Here is a 25209-nt window from a genome sequence, read left to right as displayed (position 1 = left end):
ACCTTAAAGCAGGTTAATCAATGAGGAAATAGTTGGGCTCACATAATTGCTAAGTTTAAGCACAGGCATGGTACCCCTTTGAAGTATAATTAGAATAATATCATTGAAAATTATGCATACTGATTTCTAGGCATGTTTCTCCCATTAGCTAGCAAGGATGACACTAAAAATTCATGTTTCCCTGAGCCTTAATGCCTGCAAATCCAAATAAGAGGTTTTGTTAAAATTGTGTGCATTTTCAGAAAAAAATAAAATAGAGAATAGAAAAAAAATAGAAAAGGTCAACAAAACTGAGAATAGGTTTTTTGAAAAGATGAACAAAATTGACAAACCTTTAGCTAGACAAAAGAGAGAACTCAAAGTAAAATCAGAAATGAGAGAAGAAACATTGTAACTGATACCACAGAAATACAAAGGATCATAAGAAAATACTGTGAATAATTATATGCCAACAAATTTTGTAACCTAGAATGAATGCATAAAATCCTAGAACCATGCAACCTACCAAGGCTGAATTATGAAGCAATAGAAAATCTGAACAGACCAATAACAAGTAATTTTGAATCCGTAATCAAAAACCTCCCAACAAAAAAAAACCCAGGACCAAATGGTTTCACTGGTGAATTCTACCAAACATTTAAAAAAGAATTAATGCCAGTCCTTCTCATATTCTTCCCAAGAATTTGAAGGGAGGGAACACTTGCAAAATAATTTTACAAGGCCAACATTAGTATGAACACTACACAAAAAAGAAAACTACAGACCAATATTCCTGATGAAATTAGATGCAAAAGTTCTCAATAAAGTATTAACAAACCAAATTCAATAGCACATTACAAAGAGCTTACATCATGATCATGAAGAATTTGCCTCATAAATGGATGCAGAATTGTTCAACATATGCAAATCAATAAAAATGATATACCATATTAATAGAAGGAAAGACTTAAAGATATGGTAATTTCAATAGATACAGAAAAAGCATGTGACAAAATACAACATTTTTTCATGATAAAAACACTGAACAAATTGGGTATCAAAGGAACATACCTCAACATAAGAAAGGGCAATATGACAAGCCTACAGCTAACATCATACTCAAAGGTAAAATGTTGAAAGCTCTTCCTCTAAGATTAGGAACAAGATAAGGGTGCCCACTCTCACCATTCTTATTCAACATAGTACTGGAAATTCTAGCCAGAGCAATCAGCCAATAAAGAGAATAAAAGTCATCCAAATAGGAAAGGAAAGTAAAATTATCTTTGTCTGCATCTGATATGATCTTCTATGTAGAAAATCCTAGTCTCCACCAAAATAACTGTTAAGAACCTAATAAAACAAATTTAGTAAAGCTGCAGGATGCAAAATCAACATACAAAAATCAGTTTTCTTTCTGTACACTAACAATGGAATATCTGAAAAAGAAACAAAATAATCCCATTCACAACTGCATCAAAAAAATAATATACTTAGGAACAAATTTAACCAATGAAGTGAAAGATCTGTGCCCTAAAAACTATAAGACTTTGATGCAAGAAATTGAAGATGACACAAACAAATGGAAAGATACCCATGTTCAGGGATTGAAAGAATTAATATTGTTGAAATGTTCGTGTTATCCAAAGCCACCTGTACCTTCAGTGCAATCTCTATCAAAATTCCAGTGACATTTTTCACAGAAATAGAAAAAATATAATCCTAAAATTTGTATGGAACCACAAAAGACCCCAAATAGCCAAAACAATAGTGAGAAGGAATAAAGCTGGAGACATGATACTTCCTGATTTAAAGCTATACTGCAGGTATATACTGATACTGACATAAAAACAGAGAAGTAGACCAACAGAATGGAAAAGAGAGCCCAGAAATAAATTTTCACATATACATTCAACTAATATTTGACAGGAGCACCAAGAAAACTTAGTGGGGAAAGGATAGTCTCTTCAGTAAATGGTGTTGAGAAAACTAGATAACCACAAGCAGAATAATGAATCTGGACCTCTATCTTACACCTCTCACAAAAGTTAATTTAAAGTGGACTAAAGACTTAAACATAAGACCTGAAACTGTAAAGCCCTGGAAGAAAATATAGGGAAAAAGCTCCTTGATGTTGGTCCTGGTAATGATTTTTTGCATATGACGCCAAAAGCAAAAGCAACAAAAGCAAAAATTAGTTAGAGGGAGTACATCAAACTAAAAAGCTTCTGCACAGCAAAAGAAACAGTCAACAAAATTAAAAGGCAACCTAAGGAATGGGAGAGATATTTGCCAATTATATATCTGCAAAGGGATTAATATACAGAATATATAAAGAACTTATACAACTCAGCACAAAAAAACAAGCAAACAGTCCAGTTAAAAACTGGGCAGAGTTACTGTATAGACATTTTCCAAAGAAGATATTTAGGTGGCCAACAGGTTACATGAACAATTATACAACCTCACCAACCATCAGAGACATATGAATCAAAACTACAATGAGATATCATATCACACATGTTAGGATGACTATTACAAAAAAAAAGTTAACAAATGTTGGTGAGGATATGGAGGAAAGGGAACCCTTTATCCTTGTTGATCATAATGTAAATTGTTACAGCCGGTATTGGAAAACAGTATGGAGGTTCCTCAAAAAATTAAAAATAGAACTACCATATGATCCGCCAGCCCCACTTCTGGGTATGTACCCAAAGGATATGAAAACAGATCTCAAAGATATATCAGCATTCCCATGTTCATTGACACAGTATTCACAATAGCCAAGATGTGAGGTATGGGGACAACCTAAGTGTCTGTCAGAGATGAAAGGATGTGGTACAATGGAATGTTAATCAGCCATGAGAAAGAAGGAAATCATGTCATTTGTGGCAACATGAACAGACCTTGAGGGCATTATGCTAAGTAAAATAAGTCAGGCAGAGAAAGACAAATACTGTGTGATATCACTTATATGTAGGATCTAAAAAGCTAAAAATGCAGAGAGTAGAATGCTGGTTACCAGGGTCAGTGGTGGTGGTGGTGGGGGAAATGGGGATATATTGGTCAGAGTACAACTTCTAGTTCTAAGATGAATAAGTTCTGGGGATCTGATGTACAGCATGGTGTTAATAATACTGTATTATATACTTGAAAGTTGCTAAGCAAGTAGATCTTAAATATTCTCACCACAAAAAAGAAATGGTAATTATGTGATGTGAGGGAGGTGTCAGCTAAAGTTAAGGTGGTAATCATTTTGTGATATGTATATATTAAATCAACATGCTATATGCCTTAAACTTCTGTGATATTGTATGTCAATTGCATCTCGATAAACCTAGGAAAAAATGTATGCATTTTCAATTCCAGGTAAAGGATTTTTTGATTGGTTCTGTTAGGTCACACAAATTGAGTACTCTGATTCACCAGAATGGGTCAAGTTACTTCTCTAGCAGAAAAGGACAAGCCTTAATTGACAGCCCTGCCAAGAGGGAGGGCTAGGTCTAAGTAATAATATGACAATGTTGGCAGAAGTTCAGGCAAAAATAATGATGCCATACTCTGGTGTATGAAGGTTCTAAATCTTACCCCAAATTTATTTATGGTCAAAATCTTTTTTTTTTTTTTTGCCCTCCTTCATCCAACTTATACCATAATTTTTGTAGATGGTTTAAATTATTTGTAAATGTAATTGCTGACACACATGAGCCTCATAGATAGCTTCCTCCACAAGGCAGACAGCAGTATCAAGCAGTATCAGCAGTATTTCATCTTGTGGAACTGAAAACCACAGCCACAGAAAGACAGAGAAATGAAAAAGCAGAGGACTTTGTACCAGATGAAGGAACAGGATAAAAACCCAGAAAAACAACTAAATGAAGAGGAGATAGGCACCCTTCCAGAAAAAGAATTCAGAATAATGATGGTGAAGATGATCCAGGACTTTGAAAAAAGACTGGATGCAAAGATCAAAAAGTTTACCAAAGACCTAGAAGAATTAAAGAGCAAACAAACAGAGATATGCAACACAATAACTGAAATGAAGAATACACTAGAAGGAACCAATAGCAGATTAACTGAGGCAGAAGGGCAAATAAGTGACCTGGAAGACAGAATGGTGAAAATCACTGATGTGGAAAAGAATAAGGAGAAAAGAATGAAAAGAACTGAAGACAGCCTAAGAGACCTCTGGGACAATGTTAAACACGCCAACATTCGCATTAGAGGGGTCCCAGAAGGAGAAGAGAGAGAGAAAGGACCCAAGAAAATATTGGAAGAGAGTCTAGTTGAAAACTTCCCTAACATGGGAAAGGAAACAGCTACCCAAGTGCAGGAAATGCAGAGAGTCCCAGGCAGGATAAACCCAAGGAGAAACACGCCAAGACATATAGTAGTCAAATTGACAAAATTAAAGACAGAGAAATGTTATTAAAAGCAACAAGGGAAAAGCAACAAGGGAAAAACAACAAATAACATACAAGGGAACTCCCATAAGGTTAACAGCTGATTTCTCAGCAGAAACTCTACGAGCCAGAAGGGAGTGGCATGATATATTTCAAGTGATGAAAGGGAAGAAGCTACAACCAAGAATACTCTACCCAGCAAGGATCTCATTCAGATTCGATGGAGAAATCAAAAGCTTTACAGACAAGCAACAGCTAAGAGAATTCAGCACCACCAAACCAGCCTTACAACAAATGCTAAAGGAATTTCTCTGAGTGGGAAACATAAGAGAAGAAAAGGACCTACAACTACAACAACAACAAAACAATTAAGAAAATGGTAATAGGACATACATCTCGATAATGACCTTGAATGTAAATGGACTAAATGCACCAACCAAAAGACACAGATTGGCTGAATGGATACAAAAACAAGACCCATATATCTGCTATCTACAAGAGACCCACTTCAGACCTAGGGACACATACAGATGGAAAGTGAGGGGATGGAAAAAGATATTCCATGCAAATGGAAATCAAAAGAAAGCTGGAGTAGCAATACTCATATCAGATAAAAGAGACTTTAAAATAAAAAATGTTACAAGAGACAGGAAAGGACATTACATAAAGATCAAGGGATCCATCCAAGAAGAGGAGATAATAATTATATATGCCCCCAATATAGGAGCACCTCAATACATAAGGCAAATGCTAACAACTATGAAAGAGGAAATGCAAGGCAGAAATAGAGACAGAGATGTAGAGAACAAACACATGGACACCAAGTAGGGAAAGTGGGGAGGCTTGGGGGGGATAAAAAAAAATGTAATTGCTGATAGGCTCTTTCTCTCTGCATTTTTTTTTTTTTTTTTTGTATTTATAATTTTGGATATGGCTCATTTCTCCACATTCTTATTTAGGTCTTTGCATATTGATTAGTCGCCTGCATTTCAATAAAATCACTATGTCTGATATTAACATTGGTTAGAAATGCCACTTTTTGTGGGGGGACTACTTTTATTAAAATAAAAAGGATCCTAGAGATAGTAGGGACACATTTCTATCATTCAGTTTATTTTATTTTTTTTTATGCAGTTGATCTAGTGCCACTGAGAGTGCTTCTTTGAAGTTATCTCTATGTACACTAGGCATCCCATCCTTTAGTTTCTTTCTTTTTTTCTTTATTTAGTGAATAGCGGATTGATATTAGGTATTATTGAAAGTATTACAGGCTGAACATTAAAATACTTACCTAAGGGGCCCATTGAATTGTCCCTGATTAACTTTTTCATTCTCTACCAGTGCTCACTTCATACTCTTTGGGATATTTAGGATATATCTCACATCACATACTTAATGGAACTTGCATACACAATGTGATGTCGCCTTAAGTGATGTTTATTTTACTAAGAGATGTGCCTGGGGAGACAGCCTCTTCAGCTGTTAAGGTAAAACTCTGTAACTGAGGAGGGGTATTGTGGTTGGACACAACTTTCATATTTATAGTTTTTATTTAGTTAAGAAAGTCACAGTAATTTATAGAGCTTGTGGCACATGCATGTTGATTAGTCTTGCAAATAGCCACTCATCATAACGAACACTATTTCGCTGAAGGGGCAATAAAGAATGCTGATTTATTTTTTAATACCAAATGTAGAGTCAACTGTCAGTTAACTGTATTAATGACAGAGATGGAACATTAAAAATTCCCAGCATTATTTTGACAAATAATTGAAATTTGTCCTTTATTATTTATTCCATTGCAAAAAGCAAAATCGAATGGTTTGAAAATCACGTTTTTTAGTTCCTCTGAATTTCACTGTGCTAATGAAGAGAAAAATGGGCAAAAGTCACTCAGCAGAAGGGAGAAGTCAATGGCCTGGATAATTTACAAACTGTATAATCAGTTCTTGAATAATCAAGCCTTCATGGTCTCTCTTCTGAAAATAGATAAAAGGGAAAATAGTATTTGTGTTCAATAATGAAGCTAGAAAGTACATTTTATGATGTGGTATTTATTTCCTAACTTTTGTCAATTTTACTAATTGTCTTTAAAGTTACTCATGTTGAACTTATATCAAAATTTAGTAATATTTTTCAAGGCAGATCACATATAAAGGAAGGAACTCTCGCATGGGAAGTCCTGAATTGTAGTCCTAGTGAACACTAATGTGATAATTTACTTTGGATACTTCAAGTACTGAACACCCATTCTGTATGAGTCCCTCGATTTACCAAAGTTAGGCACACACACAATTAAATTATATCTCTAGAGGAATGTGTAAGTTCTTTCAGAGAAAAAAATTGTATATAAATAAATCTGTTACTAGAAAACAATTTACTAAGGAACAATAAAAATTACTAATTGCTCATTACTTTGTAGAAGGAAAGCTTGCAGTCCTGCAAGGAAGAAGCAGTATTTGAAATGCCCCATTGTGTGAAGGATTTCAAAAGTTAGGCATCATGAAGAGGGACCATAAAAGCTGAATTGAAATGGAGTAATGAAGGGAGAAATCAGAAAGCATACTCAAGAATTAGCATACATTTCAGATTGAAGATAAATATGAAGTGATGAAACTAAAGTTGAAAAAAAAAGTTGGAGCCAACTTATTCGGGGCTTTCAGTATCATAGACTTTGATGGGAGATAACTTTTTAAAAAAATTTTTATTTTATATTGGAGTATATTTGATTAACATTGTGTTACTTTTGGGTATATAGCAAAGTGGTTCAGTTATACATGTGTCTATTCTTTTTCAGACTTAGGTTATTTCAGAGTATTGAGCAGAGTTCCCTGTCCTATACAGTAGGTCCGTGTTGCTTATATATTTGAAATATAGCAGTGTGTACATGTCAATACCAGACTCTCAATCCCAGACCCTCCCCCCTCCATCCTTGCTCCCTGGTAATCATAAGTTCGTTCTCTAAGTCTGTGAGTCTGTTTTGTAAATAAGTTCATTTGCATCATTTTTTAAAGATTCCTCATATAAGCCATATCATATATGTCTTTCTCTGTCTGACTTACTTCATTTGGTATGATAATCTACAGGTCCATCTATGTTGCTGCAAATGGCATTATTTCATTCTTTTTAATGGCTGAGTAATATTCCATTGTATATATGTACCACATCTTCTTTATCTATTAATCTGTCAGTGGACATTTGGGTTGCTTTCAAGTCTTGGCTACTGTAAACAGCTCTGCAGTGAACATTGGGGTGCCTGTATCCTTTCAAACCATGTTTGTCACTGGATACATGCCCAGGAGTGGTAGCTCTATTTTTACTTTCTTAAGGAATGTCCACTCTGTTCTCCATAGTGACTGTACTCGTTTATATGCCCAGTAACAGTATAGGAGGGTGCCCTTTTCTCCACACTGTCTCCAGCATTTATTGTTTGTAGACTTTCTCATGGTGGCCATTCTGACTGGTGTGAGGTGATATCTCATTGTAGTTATGGTTTGCATTTCTCTGATAATTAGCAATGTTGAGCTTCTTTTCATGTGCCTCTTGGCCATCTGTATGTCTTCTTTGGAAAAATGTCTGTTTAGATCTTCTGCCCACTTTTTGATTGGGTTGTTTGTTTTTTTGGTATAGAGCTGCATGAGCTATTAAATTTTGGAGATTAATTCCTTGTTGGTTACATTGTTTGCAAATGCTTTCTTCCATTCTGTGGGTTTTCTTTTTGTTTTGTTAATGGTTTCCTTTGCTGTGCAGAAGGTTTTGGGTTTAATTAGGTCCCATTTATTTATTTTTGTTTTCATTTTCATTACTCTAGGAAGTGGATCCAAAAAAATATTGCTGCTATTTATGTCAAAGAGTGTTCTGGCTATGTTTTCCTCTAAGAGTTTTATATTTTCTCATCTTACATTTAGAACTTTAATCCATTTTGAGTTTATTTTTGTGTATAATATTAAAAACTGTTCTAAGTTCATTTTTTTACATGCAGCTGTCCAGTTTTCCCAGCAGCATTTATCTAAGAGACTCTCTTTTCTCCATTGTATATTCTTGCTTCCTTTGTTGTAGATGAATTGACCATGCATGTGTGGGTTTATTTCTGGGCTTTGTATCCTGTGCCATTGATCTTTATTTCTGTTTTTGTGCCAGTAGCATACTGTTTTGATTACCGTAGCTTTGTTTTATAGTCTGAAGTCAGGGAGCCTGATTCGTCCAGCTCTGTTTTTCTTTCTCACGATTGCTTTGGCTATTCAGGGTCTTTTGTGTCTCCATGCTATCACCCTAATACCAAAACCAGACAAAAATGCTGCAAAAAAAGAAAGTTACAAGCCAATATCACTGATGAATGTAGATGCAAAAATCCTCAACAGAATACTAGCAAACTGAATCCAACGATACATTAAAAGGATCATACACAGTGATCAATTGGTATTTATCCCAGGGATGCAAGGACTTTTCAATATCTGCGCGTCAATCAGTGTGATACACCATATCAGCAAATCGAAGAATAAAAACCATATGATCATCTCAGTAGATGCAGGAAAAACTTTTGAGAAAATTTAACATCCATTTATGTTAAAAGCTTTCCAGAAAGTGGGCACAGAGGGAACCTACCTCAATGTAATAAAGGCCATGTATAACAAACCTACAGCTAACTTGAAACTCAGTGAGGAAAAGCTGAAAGCATTTCCTCTAAGGTAAGAAAAAAGACAAGGATGTCCACTCTTGCCTCTCTTATTCAACATAGTTTTAGAACTTCTAGTCATAGAAATCAGAAAAGAAAAATAAATTAAACGGAATGCAAATTGGAAACGAAGTAAAACTGTCACTGTTTGCAGATGATGTGACACTCAACATAGGAAATCCTAAAGAGATGGCGGTGAAGTAAGGGATGTGGAATGCATCCCTCTCCACAGATACATTGGGAATGCACCAAAGGACGCGATAATTCCCACAGAGAACCAGCTGAACACCAGCAGATGGCCTCGGACACCAGAAGGGACTGCAAGGATCCCGACATAACCGGTAGGGAGGCATCTACGATGGCTCAAAGAGGGTGAAGCGGCAGAGCCGTGGCAGACGGGAGGGAGTGAGAAACATACGGAAGGTCCGCACCACAGCTCAGCGTTCCCGGACCCAGACATCGATTCACAGCTGAACAGAGGGTCCAGGAGCGGGAGCGTGGGAACCGGAGAGCTGGTTCAGGGTGATAAAAATTGTTGCCAGTAAGGTGACGGACCGAGAGGAAAGGAGGGAAGAGGTCCACAGCGAGGAGTGCCTGCCCCTGAGAGCTGCCCAGCAATGATGGCGGCTGGATGCTGCAGACTCACGGGTGGGGGTGGGGGGTGGGGAAGAGCCGTGGGCATAGCCTCTCTCTCTCTTTCCAGCGCCTCTGCAACAGGCAGTGGAGAGATGCCCTGTGGGTCACCTAAGGTGCTCAGGGATAACAAGTACCCTCAGGCACTCGGGCGGGGCTAGATTAAAACCCCTTGGAATGCCAGCAGCAGGGAGGCTGCTGAGAAAAAGAAAAAAAAAAAAGCCGAGAGAGGCCCAACTCTAAGACTTTCTGTTTACACCTGAGCCACCAGCGCCCTCTGCAACAGGCACCTCCAGGCCCGACTGAAACAACAGTATGCCACTGCTCACTCACTCCCAGGGAAAGGAGACACTGTTGTACCCTCTCCCTCCCCACATACCGATGCTTACGGACAAACAATCAAGGAACCTCTGCTGGTCACAGAATAATGCAAAAAAACCCAAGGCGAGGAGAAGGACACTTACAGCTGAGACTCTAAGGAAACAGAAATATTAGTATCAATACCTATTGAACTGATCCATTCTGGGATCAGTTCTGGATTTGTTTTTCCTTTATTAATCTTATTAATCTTTACGATCTTAGTCCTAAGGGATCTACAAGTTTTATAACAATTTTTTAATGCTATTTTTATTCTATTTTTATTTTTTTGCCGTTTTATATACTTCTATTTCTAGCTAAGTTTTTGGTAGTGTGGACAATATATCTCTGATACTTTCCTTTCATCCCTATCTTTTATACATTTCTATTCCTTTCTTTTTATTTCCATATTTCCAATAACACTACGCTCTTCTGTTCCCCTTTCTTCCATCCATTTTTAGTTTATTTTATCTTAACATACTTATAAGCAACACTATCAATCTGCTCAGATTCCTTGCTCTATTCTCCAGATGCTGCACCGCCTTGCTATTTAATATTAGGTTTTTGTCTTCATCTTACCTCTTAGTACAATTGTCTAATTTCATTCTGAGAATCTCCATTCTGTCTGGTGGTACTCTAGCTCTTTTTTATATTTGATCCTAGCTTACAAAATCTCCCTGGATTAGTGTTTGTATGTGTAAGGTGTTATTTGTTTGTTTGTTTGCTTTTGCTTTTGTCTCTGATTTGTTCTGTTTCAGTTGTCAGTTTCTGTTGGGTTTCTCTTTGAATATCTGATAGCACACGGGGGTTCTCTCAGGTCTTTCGAGAGCCTTATGTCCTAATGGATTCAGTAATTGTGTGTCTTATACATGTATGTTTCCTAGACTTAGTATTTGTTTAACCCAACACTTGGACATTAGTCTGAGGCTTGGACAGTCTTCTATAAACACCTCTATCGCCAGGACAAGCAACCCCAAAAGTTTAGACAACCATGAGGAAACAAAGAAACACCATGCAGGCAAAGGAGCAGGAAAAAAACCCACAAGACCAAATAAATGAGGAGGAAATAGGAAAAATGCCTGAAAAAGAATTCAGAGTAATGATAGTAAAAATGATACAAAATCTTGATAACAAAATAAAGTACAAGAAACAGTTCATAAGAACTCAGAAAAACAAACAGCAATGGATAATAAAATAACTGAAATTAAAAATACTCTAGATGCTATAACCAGCAGAATGACTGAGGCAGAAGAATGAATAAGTGAGTTGGAAGATAGAATGGGGGAAATAAATGCCACAGAGCAGGAAAAAGAAAAAAGAATAAAAAGAGTAGAAGACAGTCCCAGAGACCTCAGTGATAACATTAAGCGTACCAACATTCGAATTATAGGCATCCCAGAAGATGAAGAAAACAAGAAAGGGTCTGAGAAAAGATTTGAAGAGGTTATAGTGGAAAACTTCCCCAACATGGGAAAGGAAATAATTCACCAAGTCCAAGAAGCACAGAGAGTCCCATACAGAATAAACCCAAGGAGAAATACACCAAGGCACATATTAATCAAACTAACGACAATTAAACACAAAGAAAAAAATATTAAAAGAAGCAAGAGAAAAGCAACAAATAACATATAAGGGAAAACCCATCAGGATAACAGCTGACCTTTCTACAGAAACTCTGCAGGCCAGAAGGGAATGGCAGGATATACTGAAAGTCCTGAAAGAGAGAAACCTACAGCCAAGAATACTCTACCCAGCAAGAATCTCATTCAGATTTGAGGGAGAAATCAAAAGCTTTCCAGACAAGCAAAAGTGAAGAGAATTCAGCACCACCAAACCAGCCTTACAACAAGTGCTAAAGGAACTTCTCTAAGTAGGAAACACAAGAAAAGGAAAACACCTACAAATACAAACCCAAAACAATTAAGAAAATGGTATTTGGAACACACATGTCAATAATCACTTTAAATGTAAATGGATTAAATGCTCCAACCAAAAGACACAGACTGGATGAATGGATACAAAAACAAGACCCTTCTATACGTTGCCTACAGGAAACCCACTTCAGACCAAGGGATACATATAGACTGAAAGTAACGGGATGGAAAAAGATATTCCATGCAAATGGAAGTCAAAAGAAAGCTGGAGTAGCAATACTCATATCAGACAAATTAGACTTGAAAGTAAAGACTATTACAAGAGACAAGGAAGGACACTTCATAATGATCAAGGGATCCATTTAAGAAGAACATATCACAATGGTAAATATCTATGCTCCCAACATAGGAGCACCTCAATACATAAGGCACATGCTAACAGCGCTAAAAGGGGACATCGACAGTAACACAATAATAGTGGGAGACTTGAACACCCCACTTACATCAATGGACAGATCATCCAAACAGAAAATAAATAAAGACACACAAGTTTTAAGTGACACATTAGACCATCTCGACTTCATTGATATTTATAGGACATTCCATCCAAAAACGACAGACTACACTTTCTTCTCAAGTGCACACAGAACATTTTCCAGGATAGATCACATCTTGGGTCACAAATCAAACCCTGGCAAATTCAAGAAAATTGAATTCATATCAAGCATCTTCTCAGACCACAACGCCATGAGACTAGATATCAATTACAGGAAAAAAACTGCAAAAAATACAAACACATGGAGGCTAAACAATTCACTCTTAAACAACCAAGAAATCGCTAAAGAAACCAAAGAGGAAATCAAAAAATATCTAGTAACAAATGACAATGAAAACACAACAACCCAAAACCTATGGGATGCAGCAAAAGCAGTTCTAAGAGGGAAGTTTATAGCAATACAGACCTACCATAAGAAACAAGAAAATTATCGAATAAACAACCTAACCTTACACCTCAAACAATTAGAAAAAGAAGAACAAAGAAACCCCGAAGTGAGCATAAGGAAAGAAATCATAAAGATCAGAGCAGAAATAAATGACAAAGAAAGGAAGGAAGCAATAGCAAAAATTAATAAAACTAAAAGCTGGTTCTTTGAGAAGATTAACAAAATTGATAAACCATTAGCCAGACTCATCAAGAAAAAAAGGGAGAAGATGCAAATCAACAGAATTAGAAATGAAAAAGGAGAAGTAACAATGGACACCTCAGAAATACAGAACATCATGAGAGACTTCTACAAGCAACTATATGCCAATCAATTGGATAACCTGGAAGAAATGGATAAATTCTTAGAAAAATACAATCTTCCAAGACTGAACCAGGAAGAAATAAAAAGTATGAACAGACCAATCACAATTATGGAAATTGAGGCAGTGATTAAAAATTTCCCAACACACAAAAGCCCAGGACCAGATGGGTTCACAGGTGAATTCTATCAAACATTTCGAGAAGAGCTAACACCTATCCTTCTCAAACTCTTCCAAAATGTTGCAGAAGGCGGAACACTCCCAAACTCATTCTACGAGGCCACCATCACCCTGATACCAAAACCAGGTAAAGATGTCACAAAAAAAGAATATTACAGACCCATATCACTCATGAATATGGATGCAGAAATCCTCAACAAAATACTAGCAAACAGACTCCAAGAGCACATTAAAAAAATCACACACCATGATCAAGTGGGGTTTATCCCTGGGATGCAAGGATTCTTCAATATATGCAAATCAATCAATGTGATACATCATATCAACAAATTGAAGGATAAAAGCCATCTGATCATCTCAATAGATGCAGAAAAAGCTTTTCACAAAGTTCAACATCCATTTGTGATAAAAGCTCTCCAGAAAATGGGCATCGAAGGAAATTACCTCAACATAATAAAAGCCATATATGAGAAACCAAAAGCCAACATTGTTCTAAATGGGGAAAAACTGGAAGAATTCCCTCTAAGAACAAGAACAAGACAAGGGTGTCCACTCTCACCATTATTATTCAACATAGTTTTGGAAGTTTTAGCCACAGCAATCAGAGAAGAAAAAGAAATCAAAGGAATCCAAATTGCAAAAGAAGAAGTAAAATTGTCACTGTTTGCAGATGACATGATATTATATATAGAAAACCCTAAAGACTCTACCAGAAAACTGCTAGCACTAATTGATGAGTTTAGGAAAGTAGCAGGATACAAAATTAATGCCCAGAAATCTCTTGCATTCCTATACACTAACAATGGAAGAGCAGAAAGAGAAATTAAGGAAACTCTCCCATTCACCATTGCAACCAAAAGAATAAAATACCTAGGAATGAGCCTGCTTAAGGAGGCAAAAGATCTGTATGCAGAAAACTTTAAGACATTGATGAAAGAAATCAAAGATGACACAAACAGATGGAGGGACATACCATGTTCCTGGATTGGAAGAATCAACATCGTGAAAATGACTGTACTACCCAAAGCAATTTACAGATTCAATGCAATCCTGATCAAATTACCAATGGCATTTTTCACAGAACTAGAGCAAGAAATCTTACGATTTGTATGGAAACGCAAAAGACCCCGAATAGCCAAAGCAATCTTGAGAAGGAAAAATGGAGTTGGTGGAATCAGGCTTCCTGACTTCAAACTATACTACAAGGCCGTAGTGATCAAGACAGTATGGTACTGGCACAAAAATAGAAAGGAAGATCAATGGAATCGAATAGAGAACTCAGAAGTAAGCGCAAACACATATGGGCACCTTATCTTTGACAAAGGAGGCACGAATATACAATGGAAAAAAGACAGCCTCTTCAATAAGTGGTGCTGGGAAAATTGGACAGCAACATGTCAAAGAATGAAATTAGAACACTTCCTAACACCATACACAAAAATAAACTCCAAATGGATTAAAGACCTACATGTAAGCCCAGGCACTATTAAACTCCTAGAGGAAAACCTAGGCAGAACACTCTATGACATCCATCAAAGCAAGATCCTTTTGGACCCACCTCCTAGAATCATGGAAATAAAATCAAGAATTAACAAATGGGACCTCATGAAACTTAAAAGCTTTTGCACAGCGAAAGGAACCATAAAGAAGACTAAAAGGCCACCCTCAGAATGGGGAAAAATAGTTGCCTGTGAAACAATGGACAAAGGATTAACCTCCAAAATATACAAGCAGCTCATGCAGCTTAATACCAAAAAAGCAAATAACCCAATCCACAAATGGGCAGAAGACCTAAATAGACATTTCTCCAAAGAAGACATACAGATGGTCAAGACACACATGAAAAGATGCTCAACATCACTCATCATCAGAGAAATGCAAGTCAAAGCCACAATGAGGTATCACCTCACACTCATCAGAATGGCCATCATCACAAAGTCTGGAAACCACAAATGTTGGAGAGGGTGTGGAGAAAAGGGAACTCTCCTGCACTGTTGGTGGGACTGTAAGTTGGTACAGCCACTATGGAAAACAATTTGGAGGTTCCTTAAAAAGCTACAGATAGAACTACCATATGATCCAGTAATCCCACTTCTGGGCATATACCCAAAGAAAACCATAATCCAAAAAGAAACATGTACCATAATGTTCATTGCAGCACTCTTTACAATAGCCAGGACATGGAAGCAACCTAAATGCCCATCAGCAAATGAATGGATAAAGCAGATGTGGCATATATATACAATGGAATATTACTCAGCTATAAAAATGGATGGGATGGAGCTATATGTCATGAGGTGGATAGAACTAGAGTCTGTCATACAGAGTGAAGTAAGTCAGAAAGAGAAAGACAAATATTGTATGCTAACTCACATATACGGAATCTAAAAATGGTACTGATGAACTCAGTGACAAGACAAGAACAGGGACGCAGATGTAGAGAATGGACTGAAGAACTCGAGGCTTGGGGTGGGGGGCGGGTGTGAAGGGGAAGCTGAGACAAAGTGAGAGAGTAGCACAGGCATATATACACTACTAACTGTAAAATAGATAGTCAGTGGGAAGTTGTTTTATAACAAAGAGAGTTCAACTCGAGGATGGATGATGCCTTAGAGGACTGGGATGGGGAGGGTTGGGGGGGGAGTCGAGGGAGGGAGGGAATACGGGGATATGTGTATAAAAACAGATGATTGAACTTGGTGTACCCCCAAAAAATAATAAATAAATAAATAAAATTAAAAATAAAAATCCTAAAGATTCTACCAGAAAACTACTAGAGCTCATCAATGAATTCATTAAAGTTGTAGAAAAGAAAATAAATACACGGACATCTGTTGCATTTGTATACACTAAGAACAAAAGAGAAATTAAGGAAACAATCTCATTAACCATCACATCAAAAAGAATAAAATACCTAGGAATAAACCTATCTAAGGAGGCAAAAGACCTATACTCCAAAAACTATAGATGCTAATGAATAAAATCAGAAATGACACAAACAGATGGAGAGATACACCATGTTTCTTGATTGAAATACTCAATATTGTCAAAATGACTATACTACCCAAGGCAAACTACAGATTCAATACAATCCCTATCAATTTACCAATGACAGTTTTCACAGAACTAGGAGAAGACTTCTTAGTGTGGAAAGAAGTGCTGTCTTTAAAGTTAGAACTTGATTTCATCTTAAATTTGTTCCTCACTGGCTGTGTGAATAACCTAACTACTTTTGTCTCCAGCTTCTCTGCTATAGGATTGAGATAATGCTTCTTGGATTAGAATGAAGTTCGGAAACTTGCATATGAGGCATCTACAACATTGTATGTACCTGATAGGTATTGTTTGCTCTGTGGAATAAGGAAGTCATAATCTAGATTGTTATAGAAATGTACAGGGGTATCACTACAAAAATGCTTTGCATAAAGTGACATTGGAAGTAGGGAGATCAGACTGGGTACTACAGCAATAGTTCGGGAAGTAGGTAAATGTGATAATGTGAATGTTGGCAGCTGATAGGGGAATAGCTTTGAAAACCAGAGGGGAAACTTGAAGCTGAAAGCATCATTTGGACAATTTTTCACTGTTCATCCAGAAGAAGGTTATTGGAGGGATAAGAAATCATCCTGTGCCACACTGGAAATTACATAGTTGAGTCCATGAGTGATGTTTTCATGGTATTAGAGGACACTTCTGGAAATAATGTAATCATTCCTGAAGTTAAAAATGAGGCTCTATCCAGTCTAAGTGGAAGAGACAGAGGGTAAGCATCCCCTTTATATTTATGGGAGAAGACACAGAAATTTGTTTAAATAACTGGTGAGATTAGAAATGTAATCAAAATTTGGAGAAAGAAAACTTTATATTAACTAGTTTCTATTTTAAGAAACTATGACTTGCCTAAGCACTAAAGTAACCTCCAAACTAATAAAAGGAGACAATTCATAATAATTCATAAGAAAAACTGAGATTGACAACCAACCTGTTGATCAAATCTTCAGACTTCAACAGTAGACCTAAATTTAAAATAGTGGTCCTGATGTGGATGCTAATAATAACAAGAGCAACAATAATAGAACAGTTAACAGGAATAAAAAGAATGGCCACTGCTTATTGATCACTCACTATATAATCAGAATAATAGGATGATAAAATATATTATAGGAGAAATTAAATAGCATTGCTTGTCATACTATTAGAAGATGGCTACTAGAGCCACTAACCTATGTTTTACTCTATTTTTTCTTAATCCCCCATTTTCTGCCACTCACAGTGGAACACAGGCTTTATGCACTATTTGCTGATCTTGAGTAAGGTCAAACCATTTGGGATGAAGAACAGTAAAAAGATAATTCAGCTGACTCTTATGCCTGTCTTTATGTCAGAGACCAGGTAATCTTCAAGACTATTAAACGGGTATACCCTTCTTCATGTGTTATCTTAGAGCTCAGGAACTTTATCATATCTTTGATGATGTTCTCAGTCCACCATTAGTAATTCTTCTATATCTCTGGGTGAATATAATAAGTAGTAATACATATGTGTTGGAGGTAGAGTAATAGGAAGGAGAAACAATAGGAGATAAAACAGGAAATACTTGTTTTATCCATGCAAAAATCAACTGTAAGAGAAAATGTAAGCTATTCAGATCTCAAAAAAGCATAAAGATAAACAAGCAGATAAAGTGAAACCAGAAAACAATAGCAAAGTTTAAAAAATAAAACAGTAGTTTTGTTTAGAAACACAAGAATGGCATCAGATTTTCTATTCCAATGATTAAAACTTGGAGATAATTGAGCAACTCTTACAGATGTTTCTGAGGGTTAAAGTCTGTCATTAGGGATGTCTATAATCAGTAAAGAAATCATTTGAGAAAGCCAACGTACATAGGAAATCAGATGAACGCCTAATAAAGGATGAAGTTAATCTTAAAAAAAAATAAATTACAAAGTAGAATGATCATATACTTGTCCAAAAATAAAGTATTGAAAAGTTATTAATGTGCTCTTAAGGATTAATGAAAATAATTTAAGAATAGGGAAGCTTTTACATTTTTTAAAAGAACAGATGAACAGAATCATGACCAGTAGCATAAGACTAGGCCCAAGTAATTGATAAAGACATAAGTTCAAACTTAGAAATCTAGAAAATAAACAAAAATTTATTTTCAAAAGTATAAAAATAGATATGTTGAATGAGAAAACAAGTGTCAGTTTCATTTTTTTTTTTATGAGAAAAACATGTTCAATTTTAAGACTTAGGTGAAGTGGACAAATGCCTCTAAAAAATATTACCACCAAAACTTACACAAGAAGAAAGACTCAATATGAGCAGTCTATAACTATCAAAGACTTAAATATTCAAATAAAGAAAATTTGAGGCCAAAATGGCTTCTGAAAATATATTCTAGAAAACATTGAAGAAGGAAATGAAGAAAATACTACACCAGTTCTTCCACAGAACAGAAAATGTGGGAAAATTTCTAACTAATTTTACGAGATCAGTGTAACTTTGAAACCAGCTTGATGAAGACATTACAATTCAAAAAAATCTCAGGGAAATTTCACTGAGAAACACAGATATAAAATCCTAAAGAAAATATTAACTCATCAAATGTAATAATTTATAAAAAGGATACTGTGATGTCACAATTTGTGATTTCTCAGGAATGCATTAGTGTAACATTTGAAAATCAATTAATGTTTTACTACAATATCAGAAAAAGAAATAGCTGATTAAATCATATCACTAGTTCCAGAAAAGCATTTTCTACAATCAGTATCTATTCTTTATAGACATTTACCAGACTAGAAATAGAAGTTCATGTGATAAAAATTAATTATCAAAAAAAACTTAGTGTGCTGCTAAACATTATACTTGTTTGTAGAATTTTGAAATCACTCCCTCTCATATTCTAAATAAGAAAAGAGACTTTCCATTGGCATTACTTCTATTAAATATTCTACTAGAGGATCTAGATTGTATAATAAGGCAATAAAAATAATAATATAAAATTAAAAAGGAATGAATACAACTCTTCTATTCACAGTAAATATAATTGTATATACTGAAAATTCTAAAGAATCTATAGGTAAGTTAGGATATGTGAATTCAGCTATGCTATTTTACAGTCATATAAAAACCAGTTTTATATCTGTAATCAGATGTAATAGGAAATATAGTTTTTCAAAATTTTATAATTTGCAATAACATTTATATTGTAATGTAAAATATTTAGAAATGTGCCTAATGAAATATGTGCAAAAACTCTATACAGAAGAATATGTGAAAGGATCTGATACGTTCATGGGTTATATGATCAGTTTTCTTTGAGTTGGTCTACAGATTAAACTTAATCCAATCAAAATCTCAGCAGTGTGTGGCTTTGTGTAAACCGGCAAGCTGACTCTAAATTGAAGGAAGTGCAAAGGACCAAGAATATAAAGTCTCTCTTTAAGGAGAAAAATAAAATTAGTGGACATATACTACCATGTATCATGATGTATTATAAAGCTACAATAATTATGACGGTAGTATTGGCTCAGGACAGAGAAATATAAGAATGGAACATGATTGAGGTTTGAAAAATATAACTTGTGCTTGATTTTTGACAAGGTGGCATTGCAGAGCAATGGGTGAAACTTGGTTGGCTCAATCAAATGCATTATGATAATTGGATACCCATATGGCAAATAAGAAAAAGAAACACTGCTTTCCTTATGGCATTCCCCAAATAAATGCCATGCAGATTGCAGTTATAAAGTGTAGTTTATAGAAAATAAAAATAAAAAACAAGCAAAGTGTAGTCTAGAAGGTAAAAAACAATGTTTCTATACAGAAAATAATATGAGTGTCTTAATGATCTTTGGGTAAGCAAAATTTTCTTAAATATGACACAAAAACACTAAATATAAAGGGAAAACTTAGTATTATGCCACATTAAATATAAGAACTGTGTTTATCAGAGGACACTATTAAAAGAGTGAATAGCTAATCAACGATTTGTTATTTGCAATGCATACTGCCAAGAGAGTTTATGCAAAGAATATATAAAGAAATCCTTCAATAAGAAAATGTAAATAAGAGAGTTATTGCCTTGCAATTTGAACAGGACCATCACACAGATACCCAAATGACTAATAAATATATGAGAAATTTTTCAACTTTTTCATCAGAATGAAAATTAATATAAGTGAATAGCACTTGTCATAATAGATAAAATTAAAAAAAAATAGGACTTAGTGTGGGAGTATAAATTTTAGTACCACTTTGGCATAGCACTTGATGTTATCTGCCAAAAATTATCTGCATACTCTATGGCCCACCAGTTCCATACCAAGTAATAAAAGTATACAGACACCCAACAGAATTTTAGGCAATATGTCAAAATGCATGCACAAGAAACTTCATGACATAAACTATAAAATATTATAACACTAAATTTCCATCAACGATAGAATGGATAAATAAATTGTGGTATATTCACTCAGTGAAATACTATGTAGCACCAAATTGAACAGACTATACCTGCCACAAAAATATGAATTAATATAACCAACATAGGGTTGAACCAAAAGAGCTAGACTTGAAGTAGTACATGCAGTGCTGGTCTTGTTTATATAAAGTGTAAAAGAGACAAAACTATGGTGTTAGTAGTCAAGAGAGTAATTGCTTTTACAGAGAAGGAAGGAAATAGGGAAGATGCAGAAGAGAGCCTCTGAGGTACTGATGAAATTTCATTGACTGACTTAGTTGGTAGCTACACAGATTTCTGTGCTTTGTGGTCATAAATGGGCTATGTTCTTATTTTGGTCCACCTTTCTGAGTAAGCAATATACTTCAAAAAGTGTTAATAAAACTCATACCAACCAAAATTGTGATTTATAACATTTCTGATTTTCTTCTTACTAAATTATTAATCTGGTAATAGCACATATAAAATGACTATTGCCCTTTTGGTCTGTTGTCTTTCTGGAATCAAATATGTAAAAGAAGTAAAGTTTCTCAGAGAGTAAACAGGTCTACAAAATTATGAATAAAAGGCTAAATATTCAAGGCATAGAAGTTAGGAGAATGAATAGCAGGGAGAGAAAGCAGAGTAAAAAAAAAGTTTCTCTATTATTTACAAATATGTACATGGAAAGTATCTTACTCTTTCTTCAAAAAATTGTTTTCTGTAAAAAAATACCCTCAAAGTATATTTTCTATCTCCTTACTTTCTCTTCCATAGAACTAATTTTTTAAAATAAACCTTGACTCTTGTGACATCCACACAGTTCTAGTAAACTTGATTTCATCCTGCAAGATAGATTACTCTTCTAATTGTAGAAAGCATCCTCTACTCTGAGTTAACATCTGGTAGGATTACCTGGTGGGTAATGTTTAAATGCTGCTGGAATGATCTTGCGCCTTAAGCTGCTTAGGATATTTTCTCCAGTAGTTGCCTAGTACTTAATTTTCTAGCTGTTTTGAGTTTGGAAGAATAAATAATAGGGAAAAAAAGATAAACTGTTTGAAGAGTTAGAGAGACTTTAAGATGCTATTATAAGATTCACTATTGCCAGACTTGATTCTATGAAGAAGTTTAAGTGATACCTACTTGCTTCAAAGTGAAAAGGTCTTCCTACTCAGAAACACACTTACATTGGTGAGTAACATAGCCAAACTCCCAACAATATGAAATATATTCCATTAAGTTAAAGATTTTTCTCTGGGAGTCTCTGTCATTTTGATACATTTCTTTTAGGAGTAAGATATTAAGCTGTACTGTGTCCTAACCATTTTAGCAGGGATTTATTAATTAGACTATTGTATTAGTTTCCTGGGGCTGCTGTAACAAATTATCCCAACCTGGTGGTGTAAAACAGCAGAAATTTATCATTTTCCACTTCTGGAGGCCAGAAGTCTAAAATTAAGTTGTCGGCAGGGGTGCATCCGTTGCAGGCTCTATAAGAGAATCCTTTCATTGCCTATTAAAGCTTATGATGGTTACTGGAGTTCCTTTTTCTGAGCTGAGTCACTCTAAATTCTGCCTTCATTTGTGTGTGGTTTTAACTCTTCCTCTGTTTCTCTCTTATAAGGACACTCGCTATGGTCTTTAAGGCCCACTCAGGTAAACTAGAATAATCTCCCTATGTCCAGATCTTTCATTTAATCACATCTACAATGACACTTTTCTTTATAAAATAAGATTTACAAGTCCTGGAGATTGGGATGTGATACCTTTGAGAGGCCCTTATTCAGCTTCTACGTCTATTTAAGAGATTCCTACTATATTTAAGGAAGCAAAACATAAGCAGCTACATTTTGATAGGAAAAGTGAGGAAATGGTTCAAAGAATAGAATATCTTTTGGGGGGTGGTAGTGGAAACCACCATGAACATTAAGATCATGGAAAAGGGGAAAAGAAAGATCCTGAAATGGGATACATGATAATGATATAGCAGTATTTTAGCATTTAATGGGAGCCTGGCATCATCTTTGAAACCAGAAGCTATGAGCTTTTTTGTGTAAGGAATTAGGGAGAGAGAAATCACTCTGTTCTGGTCATAGTTCTGCACTTTCCCTGATTTCAGTGAAATAGTAAAAATATAGAGTGGGTACAGGTAATATCTCTTAGAAATAGCTACTATCGAATACAGTATAATTTAAAAATGGATACTTGAGGAATTTTAAATTTGGCTCTGGACCAGTAATACATTATATATGGTAGGAAGTATTTCCATGCAAATTTATGAGTCTAGTTTACTGTTTTATTTGAATACTCATGCAGCTTTTCTTTTCATCTATGCTCTTGTATAGCATTTTAAGTATGATGTATCTAGTTCAATAGAGCCAGCTGTCTCCAGTATTATAATAGAAGTATTTAATGCACATACTATTTGTTGGGCAGCACCATGCCGGCCTGCAAGGCCTGTATTTGCTTAGCCAACAGACCGAAGAAAATTGCTGGGAGTCAGTGACAGAGACATTAGCGGTTTAATGGATGAAGGAGCTTACATGTCTGAAGCAAAGTCCTGGAGCAACACCCCATTGTGTGCTGCAGAAGGCAGGCCGGACATGGTGGCAGTCTTCACTTGGGGGCAGGGAACCAGGGGAGGTTACCAGTTATAGGGGAATTGATGTCAGGTTGGCTCAACGATTATCAGGGAAACCAGCAGAGGGGTGCATGCCCCTCACTGACCCTTTGATAAGCTATCATGGTGGCTAAAGTTAGATCAGTCATTAGCTGGGGCCTGGGGCAAGTATGTAGAAAGATCAGTCAGATGAGTAGGGTGTAGGTGAGACAGGCACTGGTCAAGCAGGGGATATACAGAGAGCAAGAGAACAGCCATCTTGGTTGTCTTGATCATACACTATTCATATGAAGAATGTGGATACGTAGTATGTACAACTGAGAAACGTCACACTCATGAAACTTAAAGGATGGTTTTTTGCCAGTCCAGTGGCCATCTGCTTGGCCTTTCTACTTATTACAATGTGAAATTTTAAGAGGAGGCTACTGGAAAATGACTGTGCTACTAGGGCTTTGAAACCCAGTAATTTCTTTTTTGTTGTTGTCATTCCTTTGATGGACAGTTTGCCTTATTTCCTCTTAATGGTTGTAATATAACAGTCATCAGCCCAGACTTCCAGTTTTCTTACCTGCTGTGCAATGAAAAAAAGATGAGCTAGGCTTCACAGAGTTATAGAGTTTGAAACAGGGATGATGATTTCCCATTACAGTCCTCATTTGATTACTAAGATATGTAACATCAGAAAATATGGTATTTCTTCAGAACTTAAGCCTATCTTAGAATGACAGCCAGGACCTGTGTAATTTACTAGAGTCAACTTTCCAAGCTTAATGATTTCAGTTCTTTAAATTTATGAGACAATTTATGATAAGGATATTTCTTTTTAAGCAGCTGAACAGTAAGATATGGTTGATGAGATGAGATTCATACTTTTTTTATATATTTGTTCATGACCTTTTGCCAGGAACTATTTTAGTAGCCTCCCAACTGGTATCTGTGTGTACACTTTTCTACTTATTGTGTACACCTATCAATCTGCTCTCACTGTAATGTTTCTAAGCCTATATACATATATCCCAAATGCAGAATTAAACATTGATTTATTAATTCAACAATGAATGAGTTTCTTAAGTACATTAAGAAAATTAAAACACAGTCCTTGAAGGTGCTCACCATTTTGACTTACGTACATAGGATATGCACCTAAATAGTTATAATACAAGATTGAAAGTGAAAAGCATGAGAAAAGTAAAAACAAATTCTAAGGAGTTTAGAAGAGATTGTTTCTTAATATAGGGGGGCTTCCTAGGTGGCGCAGTGGTTGAGAGTCCGCCTGCCAATGCAGGAGACATGGGTTCGATCCCTGCTGCAGGAGGATCCCACGTGCCGCGGAGTGACTAGGCCCGTGCGCCACAACTATCGAGCCTGTGCTTTAGAGCCTGTGAGTGACAACTATTGAGCCCAAGTGCTGCAACTACTGAAGCCCATGAGCCTAGAGCCTGTGCTCCGCAACAGGAGAAGCCACGGCAATGAGGAGCCTGTGCACCACAGCAAAGAGTAGCCCCCACTCACCGCAACTAAAAAGAAAGCCAATAAAATAAATAAATAAATAAATACATTTAAAAAAAAAAAACAAACATGGGGGAAAATATGAGTCTGATGGAAATACTTCTTAAGCTGAGACATGACATCAGGATGTTATTTGCACACAGAGTTAGGGGCTACAGAGAACAGCTAAGAAATTTGAACTTAATTCTTTAGATAATTTTTAATCATTGGCACATTTTAAA

This window comes from Hippopotamus amphibius, chromosome 1 (assembly GCF_030028045.1).
Source record: "Hippopotamus amphibius kiboko isolate mHipAmp2 chromosome 1, mHipAmp2.hap2, whole genome shotgun sequence".
Classification (NCBI taxonomy): Eukaryota; Metazoa; Chordata; class Mammalia; order Artiodactyla; family Hippopotamidae; genus Hippopotamus; species Hippopotamus amphibius.
The sequence above is the reverse complement of the archived record's forward strand: the minus strand, read 5'-3'. Positions refer to the sequence as shown.